The following is a 13,335-nucleotide window of genomic DNA, read 5'->3' as shown; positions in this document are numbered from 1 at the left end:
GCCAGGCCTAAGCACAGGCCGCACTAGAGAACACAGCTTCTGCCTTGAGATCGTAGCCCGCACTTCCACAAAAGAGGCAACCTAATCTGCCCTGGACCTAGAGACTGATGATGCGAGCGGCCTGGATGAGGGCTCCATCAGGGAGTGACACACCAGCTTATGGGACACTTGGGGCAGGGGGAGAGATATACGAGGCCTGCTCTTTCCAGCAATAAACAAGTCTGCAGCACCTCGCCTAGTGCCTGCTTCCACCTGACTCCCGGTGTCTGTGTGTTGACTCCGCGCTGCTCACCCCTACCTCGGCCAGAACCCTTGTTCCCAGCAGTCCCTCGTGGGCTGGACCTGTGAGAAAACCTGCAACAATACCTCAACATAATTAAAGCAATATACAACAAACCCACAACCAACATCATTCTAAGTGGAGAAAACTGGAAGCATTCCCATTAAAATCAGGAACGAGACAGAGATGTCCACTATCTCCACTCCTTTTCAACATAGTGCTTGAAACTCTTGCTAGAGCAGTAACACAGGAGAAGGAAATTAAAGGGGTACTAGTTGGAAAAAAAGAGGTCAAACTAACACTTCTTGCAGATATGATACTATACCTAAGAGATTGCAAAAGTTCCAACAGAAAACTAGAACTGATCAACACTTTCAGTATAGTGGCAGGATATAAAAATCAATCTACAAAAATCAGTAGCCTTTCTATACACCAATAACAAGGAATTGGAGAAAGGACACAGGGAAATGCTCCCATTCACAGTTGCTGCAAAAAGAAAAAACAAAAAACAAAACAAAACAATAACAACAAAAAAAACAGATCTTGGAGTAAATCTGACCAAAGACACCAAAGATCTCTACAATGAAAACTTTAAATCGTTAAAGAGTTGGAGGAAGACACCAGGAGATGGAAGGACCTCCTATGCTTATGGATTGGAAGAATTAATATTGTGAAAATGACCATCCTACCAAAAGCAATATATAGATTTAATGCAATCCCAATTAAAATCCCCATGACATACTTCACAGAATTAGAAAAAAACATCCTTAAATTCCTGTGGAAGCACAAAAGGCCCTGGATAGCCAAAGCAACCCTGAGCACAAAGAGCAATGCTGGGTGAATTACTACACCAGATCTCAAAGTATATTACAGAGCTATAGTCATAAAAACAGCATGATACTGGCACAAAAATAGACACATAGATCAATGGAACATCATTGAAGATCTAAACCCAAGTACATACATGCAATTTCAGCCACGTGGTATTTGACAAAGGTGCCAAGAACACACAATGGAGGAAAGACAGCATCTTCAACAAATGGTGCTGGCAAAACTGGATCTCCACCTGCAGAAGAATGAAACTAAATCCTTATTTTTCACCTTGCACAAAAGTCAACTCCAAATGGATCAAAGACCTCAATATGAAACTGGAAACCCTGAAACTATTAGAAGAAAATATTGGCAGTAACTTAGAAGATATAGGTGTAGGAAGGAATTTTCTAAGTCAGACAGCAGTTGCTCAGGAATTAAGGTCAGCATTCAACAAATGGGATCTCATTAAACTAAAAAGCTTCTGTACAGCAAAAGAAACAATCAAAAAAATGAAGAGAAAAGCCACAGAATGGGAAAAAATCTTCACCAGTGACACATCTGACAGAGGTTTAACATCCAGAATATATAAAGAACTCAGAAAACAAAGAATTGAGAAATCAAATAACCCAATTAAAAGATGGGCTAAAGATCTAACCAGAGAGTTCTCAAAGGAAGAAATAAAGATGGCTAAGAAACATCTCAAAAGGTGTTCAACATCATTAATAATTAGGGAAATGCAAATTAAAACCACCCTAAGGTACAATCAGACTGGTGAGGATCAAGAGAACAAATGATACCAAATGCTGGCGAGGATGTGGAGAAAGGGGAATGCTCATTCACTGCTGGTGGGACTCCAAATGTGTGCAGCCTCTATGGAAAACAGTGTGGAGAACTCTTAAAAAACTAAAAATGAACCTACCATATGACCCTGTTATACCACTCCTTGGCATAAACCCAAAGGACTCATCCTATTGTAGAGACACTTGTACAACCATGTCTGTTGCTGCTCTTTTCACAATAGGTAAGAGATGGAAGCAACCTAAGTGCCCCTCAACTGATGAGTGGTTAACAAAAATGTGGTATATTTACACAATAGAGTTCTGTTCAGCAGTAAAGAAAGATGAAATAACAAAATTTGCAGGTAAATGGATTGATCTAGAAACTGTACTAAGTGAAGTAACACAGACTCAGAAAAACAAACGATGTATGTTGTCCCTTGTATATGGATCCTTTTAAACTCCAGGTCCTTTTAATAAGATGATGCTACACAGCAGTCCCTTCTGCATGAAATAACTACCATCACCACGACTTCAGCTGAGCCTCATCACTAAACATCGTCACAATTGGACTTGTTGATGGTTGTGCTCATTCATTAAAGGAGGGCCAAGCAGGGTGGTTGGACCCTTACTGGATTATCCATCCACTCTTCCCAGCCAACTGTATGTAATTTGACCCTAATCATACATGGCCTCCTGGATTTGGGGAGGGCTAAAGTATACAATCTGGGGAAGGCTAGGAAGAGAAGGCATGACCCATGCTGAATAAAGGCTTTCCAGTGTACATACCCTCAGATCATATATACACCTCAGCAACCCCTCAGTTATCTTGGTACACAAGCTCAATAAATTCATTGGTTCCCCAGTAAAACTTTAATCAAATATTGGCTTGATACTAGAACCTTGAAAGGGAATAAGCACTGCTTAGCATCCCCAGGAAAAGAAGTTTCACAAAAGATGGAAAATTTATTTGTTAATGCTATTATGTCTCATAATTATTAAAAAAAAAAGAAAATGAGAATGTAAAAGATGTTAAAAGGATATGGGAATGGAGATATTTTCCAAAATAGAGAGAAAAAATGAGAAAGCCTAAGCGAGTAATGAAGGTCTGTTTAGGTTTGTTATGATATGTAAAGGATGAGACAAAAATAATATACACATAATCTTAAAATGTCTATGGTCATAGTTTAGTCAACTAGTTTAAGGAACAAAATATGTATCCAGTCAAAGTTTATCTGAGATTATTATTTTTTTTTACCCAAGCCTTATCTACATAGCACATGATAATTTAAAGTACCAGTCTGGTAGAACAAACATTATTAGATGTTTAACAGCCATAGTTTGAGGCCTATACTAATGTGGTCAGAGGACTTAAAGGACAGTTTTTACCCCTTGCCCTCCAAGGTCAACTAAATTTGAAAAATAATGTGAGGAGCAATTGAAGAAGACACCCAATGCCAACCCCTGGCCTCCACACACACACTTGAGTATGTACACCCACAGGCATGCCCACCTTAACAGGCACACTACCCCTTCCCCTCAAGACTGAGAAGAGAGACCATGAACTCCGGAGTTGGGTGACTACTATGACCTGGAAAAAAAGACTTCCATTCAATGGTTATGGAGGCTGTGGGATTGCTCCAGGTAAAAGCATCAGCTGTTGCAGAGGAAGCCGAAGGCATGCAGACTTGCAAGAGGAAAGACTGGGGTGTTAAAATGAGGAGCAACAGATGTAAGGCTTCAAATCTTGGTCCCCAATACTGTAGTGCCCACCTGTAGCTAAGGGAGAGAACCAGCTATTGTTCTAAAAGATGGATAAATTCATTTTCTCCATCTATCTAGAAGCCTTTGAGAGGGAACTGACACTGATTCTAACCACTCCAACAGCTACCAAAATACCTGAAAGCAAATCCTGAATCCATCACTCCAGAGTCCAGCCTTGGAAGACAAAAGAAAAATGAGGAGGAATCCAATAGAGGGATGGTTTCGGAAGCCCTTGGTCAAGAAATTCCAATGGACATGAACATTTGAAAATTGCCCTGTTCCGACTTTTTTCTAGTTCCCTGTCTAGAACTTGTAATGCTATTTATTCTTGCCTTTACTTCTCCTTCACATCCCCTATTCATGATTCAAGGACTTTCTTTTCCTCCTTGAGATAAGAGTTATGCAATCTGGGAGTCTTTTAAACGGACCCACAGAAGGGGTACTCCATTTGCCTCACCCTGCGTCCCTATTCAGCATAGAAGAAGCCAGAGTGGTCTGTGTCCTGATTCCCTATTGGCAATTTGGGTAACCTCTTCAGAGGATGGTGTGATAAGAATAGGAGGTAGGAATTCACTAGGCAGTTAGGGTAAAAAGACCCCAAAGAAGAGTAGCCAGTTTCTTGGCTAAAACTCACACTGTCCTTGGGCCTCTTAGCAACCTACTCCATTTCAAAGGCCAAAAATATTGAAAATATCTGTGAGCTTGTAGCTAATCCTTAAAAGATTTTAGGGTTACCTCTTCAGAAGGGGGACTGTTAGGGTAGCCAAAAGCCCCATTTAAAAAATCAAAGAAGAATGAGTAGATGAAGGTATCAGAAAAAGGTGATGGGGAGATATGGGAGGAATTAGAGGGGAGAAAGTAGGCATGGATTTGTTCAAAACACCTTATATGCATGTATGAGACTCTCAATAAATTATTTATTAAAAAAATAATTTGGCAAGATGGGCATCATGGTGCATGTCCATAATACCAGTATTTGGGAGGATGAGACATGAATATTTCAAGTTCAAGGCCAGATTGGACTATATAAGATCCTCTCTCAAAAAAGAGAGCAGAGCTGGACATGGTGGCGCATGCCTTTAGTCCCAGCACTCTGTGAGACTGAGGCCAGCCTGGTCTACATAGTGAGTTCCAGGTCAGCTGGGGCTACAGGGAGACCCTGTCTCAAAAGAAAAAGGGAGTAAGCCTCCCTGCTGGCTAGCTTTCATAGTAACAAAGGGTGCTATGCAAGCTTTTGGGAGAGAAAAGTCATTAAGTCTTTCCCAGCTATGAACTTGTAAGCTATAATATGACCAGCCTCACAAGACTTATGCCAATATGTGTAATAGTGGCATAAATGTTATGGGATAATAAACCACTTTCTAGTTAGAATTAAGGCCCACTCCACAGGAGGAAATGAATGTCTAGTACTGCAAATCTGACTAAGAACCCATGTCTGGGATGCTCATAAACCCCCAAGGGTAAACCTCCTACTATTATTTTGCTGAATAGAGTATCAGACTGGCCTCTAAATGTGTATCTCTATATCCATTAGTGCAGCTCTCAATCCCCATCAGAGAAGTTGCTTTGTGCAGTGGACAGTGGTTAACACAGAAACCCACAACTGGTCAGAAAGCAGAGAATAAGTGTCTGTGGAGTGCTCTGTCATAAATGGGAAATCTATGTCCCCCCCTCTCCCAGGGTTCAGGGACCATCATGGAAGAGGGAGTGGAAAGACTGTAAGAGCCATAGGCTGGGGAGGACTGAGATGAAATAGTGTCTTCTGGACATGACAGGACTCATGAACACATAGCAGTGATGGTTGCCTGTACAAGACCTGCACAAAACCAAACCTGTCACCATTCCAGAACAGATGTGGGAGGAGATCATGAACCCTGCCCCTAGCTGAGGAGCTATTGACAGCTGATGTCTTCTAGGAGACGGGGAGCCATTTTTCTTTAAGGGTGTGGCCCATGCTAGGTTCAGTCATGCTCCATGTATATATGGGAAGCACAAACGACTCGGTGGGTCATTTTGAAAAGAAAAAGAGGAAATGAAATTGCGAGAAGGTAGGAGGGTGGGATGGATCTCGGAGGAGTTAGGGGGAGAAGCAGGGGTGAATATGATAAAAATATATTGTATGCATATGAAATTCTCAAGAATTAATAAAAATAGTATATTAGAGGCCAGGCATGGTGGCACATGTCTTCAATTTCAGCACTCAGGAGGCAGAGGCAGGCAGATCTCTGTAAGTTCAAGGCCAACCTGGTCTACATAGCTAATTCCAGGCCAACCAGAGATACATAGTGAGACACTGTCTCAAAAAATATTATATTAAAAAAGGTTATAAAGGCTGGGGAGATGGTTCAGCAGGTAAAGTACCTTCTGTGTACGTATTAGGACCTGAGTTTGGATCTCCAGCACCCAAATAAAAAGCCCAGCATGGTGGAGTTCATTTGTAATCCAGTGCTGGGAAACAGAGACAGGATGATCTTAAGAGACTCACTGATGAGCTAGTCTAGCCATTTTTCATGATCCAGGTTCTGTGAGAGACCATGTCTCAAAAAATAAAGTGGAAAGTGATTGAAAAATACACTCAATATCAGCTTCTGTCCTACATATACACACATATAGGCATGGGTGCCCACATATATACATGTGTGAGCACAAGTGTGTGCACACACGCGTGCATGCACGCACATGCACACACACACACACATACACACAAATGGTATGATCCTGTATATAGGAAATTCCAAGGACTCTACTATAAAGCTGCTAGACTAGAAGAAAGTTCATCAATGTCCCAAGGCACAGTAGCTTTATTAAAAAAAAAAATCAACTCAGTGATAGAGTACTTTCCTGTATGTTCAAAGTCTTGGGTTCCAACCCTAGAACTGAAAAGAAAGAGGAGGAGGAGGATTTAAAAAAGCAGCAGCTCTAGGGCTGGAGAGATGGCTCAGCAGTTAAGAGCACTGATTACTCTTGCAGATGACCTGGATTCGATTTCCAGCACCCACATGGCAGCTAACAACTGTTTATAACTCCAGTTCCAAGGGATCTGACAGTCTCTTCTGTCCTCCATGGGCATTGCATGACATGGGTGCACTAACCTACATGCAAGCAATACACTCATACACATAAAATAAAAATAATAAAATATTTTAAAAAGCAGCAGCTCAAAACACCCCAAACAATAATATACAAAATCAATTTTATTTCTATATACTTGCAATAAAATAAAATTGTTATAAATTATAATATGTAAACGTAAATAATTTATAATTTTACTTAATATGATTAATCCAAATTAAATTATATGCATATAATAGAATAAAAATTGTAGTAGGAATAAACTATACAAAAAAATAAAGAACATACTATGAAATCTATGAAATGTTAAAAGAAACTACAGGAAAATCTAAGGAAATGGGAGGCCATCCTGTACTCATGGATCAGAAGACTTAATAATGATAAGACATCATTAGTGCCTGAAGTGTTCTGAAGATTTAGTAGAGGCTCTACCAGTATTCCACCTGTCTTCTTTCCAAAAATGGGCAAGCCAATCCAAAAGTTCATGAGGAAATGCAAATGACCCAGGATAACCAAAATAATTTACAAAAAAATTAGCAAAGCTGGAGAACTTATATTTCCCATATCAGAACCTCATTCAAAGCTACCAACATTATACAGTGTGGTACTGACATAGGGTTCACACAGATTAGCAAAGTCACAGAGTCTAGATAGAAACTGTCTTTTGTTTTGAGCAATGGCTGTGTTAAGAAGGGTGGTAGGAAAAAATCACTAGCTTAAGATAACAATTTTTTTTCAGCAATTAGTTTTGGGACAACTACATAGCTCCATGCAAAGGTCCTCATCCACACCACACACAAAAATTAATTTCAGTGGCTTTAAATGTAATTACTACTTGTAATAGTTAAAACTATAACACTCATAAAACACAGAAGTAATCTTCATTACTTTGAACTAGGCAATGGTTTCTTAGATATGAGCCAAAAGTAACAAAAGAAAATGAGCTGGATTTTAGAAAAAAAAGCTTTGCGTTTTGATGTTTCCAAGGACATCACAAAAGAATGAAAGACAATCCACAGACTGGGAGAAAGCTTTTGCAAATTACATACCTGACAGAAGATTTATAGCCCAAATATACAGAGCCCTCATAAATCTATAACAAAATACAAATAACCAGATGAAAAGTGGCCAAATAATTATAAAAAACCTTATTTCTATAAAACCAAACAAACAAACAAATGAAAAATGGGCTGGAGAGATGGCTCAGTGTTTAAGAGCACTTGCTGCTCTTGCAGAGGACCCACGTTCAGTTCCTAGCACGTATGTTGGGTGGCTCACAACCACCTGCACTCCAGTTCCAGGACAGTTGAACCCTTTTCTGGCCTCCAGAGGCACTTCATGCATATGGTGCACATACACACACAGAAGCAAAACACTCATACACATAAAATAAAAGAATACAAGAATACATATAGTGTTTTAAATATATATAGTGTTTTAAAAAAACCCACAAATGACCAGTAAACACAAAAAGGGTGCTCAGCATCATTTGCCACTGTCATAGCCATAGTGAAACACTATATTATGCCCAAAGGACAGCTGTAACAAAAGATGAAGGTAACAAGTACTGGCAAGGATGTGGAGAAATTAGAACCTTCAGACATTGCTTGTGAAAGTACAAAATTAGTATATGACCCAGAAACTCTCCCAGGTATGAAAAGAGAGAGAAATGAAAACACATGCATATACAAATGTGCACACAAATGTTCACAGCAGAATTATCCTCTTGATTCGTTGACTAACTGCTGGGATTGAACCCAAGGTCTTGTATGTGTTAAGCATGAACTCTACCACCGAGCTACACCAACATTTCTAGCAGTCTCCAAGTGGAAATAACTAAAATAATCACTAATAATTAATTGATAAAGGAATTTCAGTTTGTTTAGACAACAGAATATAATTCATTAGTGAAAGGAATGAAATACTGACAGAGGATACAATATGGATGAGTCTTGGAAACTTGTCAAGTGAAAGAGGCCAGTTACTAAAGGGCATATACATATATACAAAATGTTCAGACCAGAAAAATTGGCAGAGATAGAAAGTGGATTTGCAGTTGCTAGTGGGTGAGGAGAGGGGTTAAAAAAGGCATATGAAGACTTCTTCACAGAATGAGGAAATATTCTGCTGGGTATGGTGGTGCACACCTGTAAATCCCAGCACTGAGGCAGGAGGACCAAGAGTTCCAGGCAAACCTGGGCTCCATAGTGAGATCTTGTACCAATAATTCACTAAAATTCACTGAATTGCAAACTTTTAGTGGGTGGATTGTATGATATGAATTATACCTCAGTATCAATAAAGTATCATTCAAAATGCTATCAGTAAAATTATAAGCAAGTGGAAACATTTGTAACTAATATCACTGATAATTTGCTATAGACTCCAGTCAACAGGAACCAATAAAGAAAAGATTACTGAAGGTTTGTTGTCCTGCATCTCATTGGTCCACCTTTGATTTCAACAGGAACTCCAGTGGACAGTGCCCATTGAGCTCACTGTCCTGGGGAAAGTGTCCTACAAATTCACATCTGGCTTTTCTAGCTTTCTGTCTCTGGGCCTTCTTCATGGATATCAAGCTCTCTGAACCCTGTGAAGGAGTACAATGCCTCTGAAGCAGACTTCAGTTAATTCTCCCAATTAGTAGAGGGCATGAGGATAAACATTCCCATCTCCAATTCCTTAGGAGGTGATTCTGGAAGGAAGGCCTTCTGTGTGCTTCTTAGAGAACCCAGCTTATGACAGTTACATGTTTGCACCTCACACGAACTCACTCCTGCTTCTGGAGATCACTTCCCAAATAAAAAAACCAATACTCCAGTCCTTACCTTATGCTTCGATTCTATTGGAACCTGGACCATGATACCAACGATTTTAAAAAAAGGAAAGGCTGCTGGGTGTGGTGGTGCAAGTCTTTAAGCCCTGCACTTGAGAGGAAGAGCAGGCAAATCTCTGAGAGTTTGAGGCTAGCCTGGTCTACATAGGTCAGTCAGGGCTACATATGAGACCCTGTCTCAACTCCCTCCCAAAAGGAGGGTGCTGAAGAGATGGTTCAGAGGTTAAAAGCACTAGCTGCTTTTGCAGAGGAATTAGGTTCAGTTCCCAGCACCCACATGGTAGCTAACAATGGTCTTTCGCTCTAGTTTCAGAGGATCTAATGCCTTCTTATGGCCTCCATGGGCACTGCATGTACATGGCGCACCTACATACATGTAGGCAAAACTCTCATACACATAAAATAAAAAGAAATAACTCGATATAAAATAAAATTAAAAAGGCCAGGCATGGTGGTGCATGCCTTTAATCCCAGTACTCAGGAGGAAGAGACAAGCAAATCTCTGTGAGTTCAAGACCAGCCTGGTCTACATAGCAAGTTCAAGCCCAGCTGGGGCTACAGGGAGACCTTGTCTTAAAAAGACCAAAAATAAAATAAACAACAACAAAAACCAAATGCTAAGATATTCAATGCCAATGATAAGGGAAATGTTAAGTTAAAACCACACGCAGATACCACTTTTCCCCCTCTGACTGCAAAAAGCCAAAGGTTTCAATAATAAACTCTAGTTGGCATCTGTGAAAACACTCACTGCCATGATGCACTGGCACAACCTCCCTGGTGATGGGGTCTGTGGAAACTATGAATGAGTATATAGATAACCCAGCATTCTGGACATTAGTACATGAATGGGAAATGATACATACTGAAGTTACTCATTGCTGAATTGCTTGAAGCAATATAAGTCATAGCACTTCCAGAGAGTATGAAACTACACCACAATTAAAAATATCATGAGGAAGCAAGGAAGCTTCTACTGACTTAAGACCACTAAGATATTGCAATATGAAAAAGTGAGACTCAGGTAATGCACAAAAATAGCTGCCTTTGGAGAAAGAAAGGTACAACAAGAGTCTGTATGTGTGCTTGTTTGAATATGCATATATATACATATATATGTATATATATAGCCAGAGAGAGAGAATGAATCTAGGAAGATAATTTACTAGTTATTTTTCTATTTTCTGAAAAATACTTGACAGAAGCAACTTAAAGGAAGAAAAGGTCTATTTTGGCTCATGGTTTCAGTCCACGAGAGTGGTTGGTTCATATGGTAAGAACCAGGAGACAGATTAGTTAGAACTAGAGGTCCAGCAAGTAACCTTCAAGGCTTGTCCTTAGTAACTTATATCAGCTAGCCAGGCTTTGTCTCATAAAGACTCCACAGCCTTCTAAACAGCACGACAAGCAGGGAACCAGCACTCACACATGATGTATGAAGGATAGTTCATGTTCAAGCCATAACAGACACAAAAGAGCTAACTGTAGTGATTACCTGTTTGTGGGTCAGGCATGCAGAAACTACATGATATGAAAAAGAAGCTCACATACACACATATAAATGTATTCTAGGCATACAAATATATGCAAACACACACATGTATCTTTAAAAATGTTAAATATTTCACAACAGTAGAATAATTGCTTTTTAGTTTTGAGACAAAGTCTCACTGTATAGCCTGGCTGGCCTAGAATTCACTATTTAGACCAGGCCAGCCTCAAACACAGAAATCAGCGTGCCTCTGCCTCTCTAGTGCTGGGTTTAAAGGTGTGAGCCACCACACTGGTCAATTTTTTAGTAAATAAAGATAGAAAATTGTTCTATGACAACTGGTAATTGAAGTGCTTATTAAATACATAAGGTGAAAATTTACTTCAGTATTAAGTTACACACTTAAGTTACACAAATTTTTTTTAAAAAAATTTATTACAGGCATGGTGGCACACGCCTGTAGTTCCAGCACTTGGGAGGCAGAGGCAGGCGGATCTCTGTGAGTTCAAGGCCAGCCTGGTCTACGTAGTGAGTTTCAGGACAGCTGGGGCTACAGGGAGACCCTGCTTCAAAAAGACAAAAAAAAAAATTTATTACGTGTGTGTGTGTGTACATGCCACAGCACATGTGTGGAGGTCAGAGGACAATTTGCTGGAATTAGTTCTCTCCTTGCACCACATAAGACCTGGGGATTGAACTCAGGCCTTCAGGCTGGGCAGTGAGCAAGCACGTTTACCTGCTGAGTCATCTTTCTAGTTCTCACACAGTGATTTAAAGAAGTGATTCCATTCCAATGCTGCTGGTTTCTGCAAAGTTATCAATTAACTAATTCACAAATTCGAGCTGGGTTTTGGTCCCTATCACACTGAGCCCCACTGTTGCCCTTTCTTACTTACTCAACACATTGTTTGAGCACTTCTCATGTATCAGAACTTTGGTAGGACCTATGGGTTGGAAACAAGGACTATACTGTATGTTCATCATCCTCAAGTTTCCTGGAGCCTCTCTGTAATTCCTCGCTCTTGCTCATCCCTTGTTACCTCAGCCACGAACAACTAGCAGTTTGCTTTTTATCATGAGTTACTTGTGTTCTTTAGAGTTTTATGTGGTTAGAATCATACAGTAGTGTGTGTGAGGGCCATGGATGCTGTAACTCACTATGTGAGATTCACTGCCACTTTTATGAGCATATGTGGATTTTAACTATCTGCTTACTGTTTATAGACATCCAGTTTGGGCCATTACAAAGAAAGTTAGAACAGGACATACACATAAAATTAAAAAAAAAGAAAGAAAATATTTTAAAAATTGCCAATTTTTTTTCCACAAGTAGTTTTTACTATTTTACATTATAAGCAATGTATTAAAGTTCCATTATTTGGTCAAATCCTATCAGCGCTTGGTACAGTCATTCTTTTTTTTTTCATCTTTTTGAAGCAGGGTCTCCCTGTAGCCCCAGCTGTCCTGGAACTCACTATGTAGACCAGGCTGCCCTTGAACTCACAGAGATCTGCCTGCCTCTGCCTCCCAAGTGCTGGGACTACAGGCGTGCGCCACCACGCCCGGATAATACAGTCTTTCTTAAAAAATATTTTATTACTTTTATTTTTATGTGTATGAGTATATTTCTTATATGTAGGCAGGTGCAACCCATGTCATGCAGTGCCAGCAGAGGTCAGAAGAGGGCGTTGGATTCCCCTGGAACTGGAGTTACAGATAGTTTTAGCTGCCCATGTGGGTGCTGGGAATCAAACCCACGTTCCCTATAAGAGCAGCCAGTGGTTTTAACTGCTGTGCCATCTCTCCAATGCCAGTACAGTCAGTCTTTTTGTTTGTTTTTTTGAGACAGGGTCTCCCTATAGCCCCAGCTGGCCTGGAACTCACTATGTAGAGCAGGCTGGCCTTGAACTCACAGAGATCTGCCTGCCTCTGCCTCCCAAGTGCTGGGATTAAAGGTGTGCGCCACCACACTCAGTTCAATCTTTTAATTTTAGCCATTGTAGCAGCAGTAGCTCATTTTAAATTCATTTTTTAAAGTTAGCATACAAAGTGATGGGTTTCATTATGGTATTTTCTTTTATTCTTAAAGATCTTGTTTTATTTTTATTTATGTGTATATGTGTGTATCTGTGTGAGTATAGCCAACACGTGTGTGGGTACCCATGGAGGCCAGAACAGGGCATTGGATCCCCGGAACAGGAGTTACAGCACTTTCTTTTTTAAAAAATTATTTATTTATTTTATTTTATGTGCATGAGTGTATTGCCTGCATGTGTGTATGTGTAAGTGCATCCATGTCTTG

The 13,335-nt window shown here is 40.0% G+C and overlaps 1 protein-coding gene and 1 pseudogene across 3 annotated transcripts in view; one reads left to right on the top strand and one right to left on the bottom strand.

The window, feature by feature from the left end:
• Positions 1-13,335, bottom strand: part of Greb1l (GREB1 like retinoic acid receptor coactivator) — a 274,544-nt gene that overhangs the window by 83,045 nt on the left and 178,164 nt on the right. The window lies entirely within an intron of this gene.
• The window catches only part of LOC103728992, a 9,078-nt pseudogene continuing 6,522 nt past the window's right edge, over positions 10,780-13,335 (top strand).

The sequence above is a fragment of the Nannospalax galili genome, unplaced genomic scaffold (genome assembly GCF_000622305.1).
Source record: "Nannospalax galili isolate Female #2095 unplaced genomic scaffold, S.galili_v1.0 scaffold511, whole genome shotgun sequence".
Lineage (NCBI taxonomy): Eukaryota > Metazoa > Chordata > Mammalia > Rodentia > Spalacidae > Nannospalax > Nannospalax galili.
Note: the sequence above shows the minus strand (reverse complement) of the source record. Positions and strands in the feature narration are given on the sequence as shown.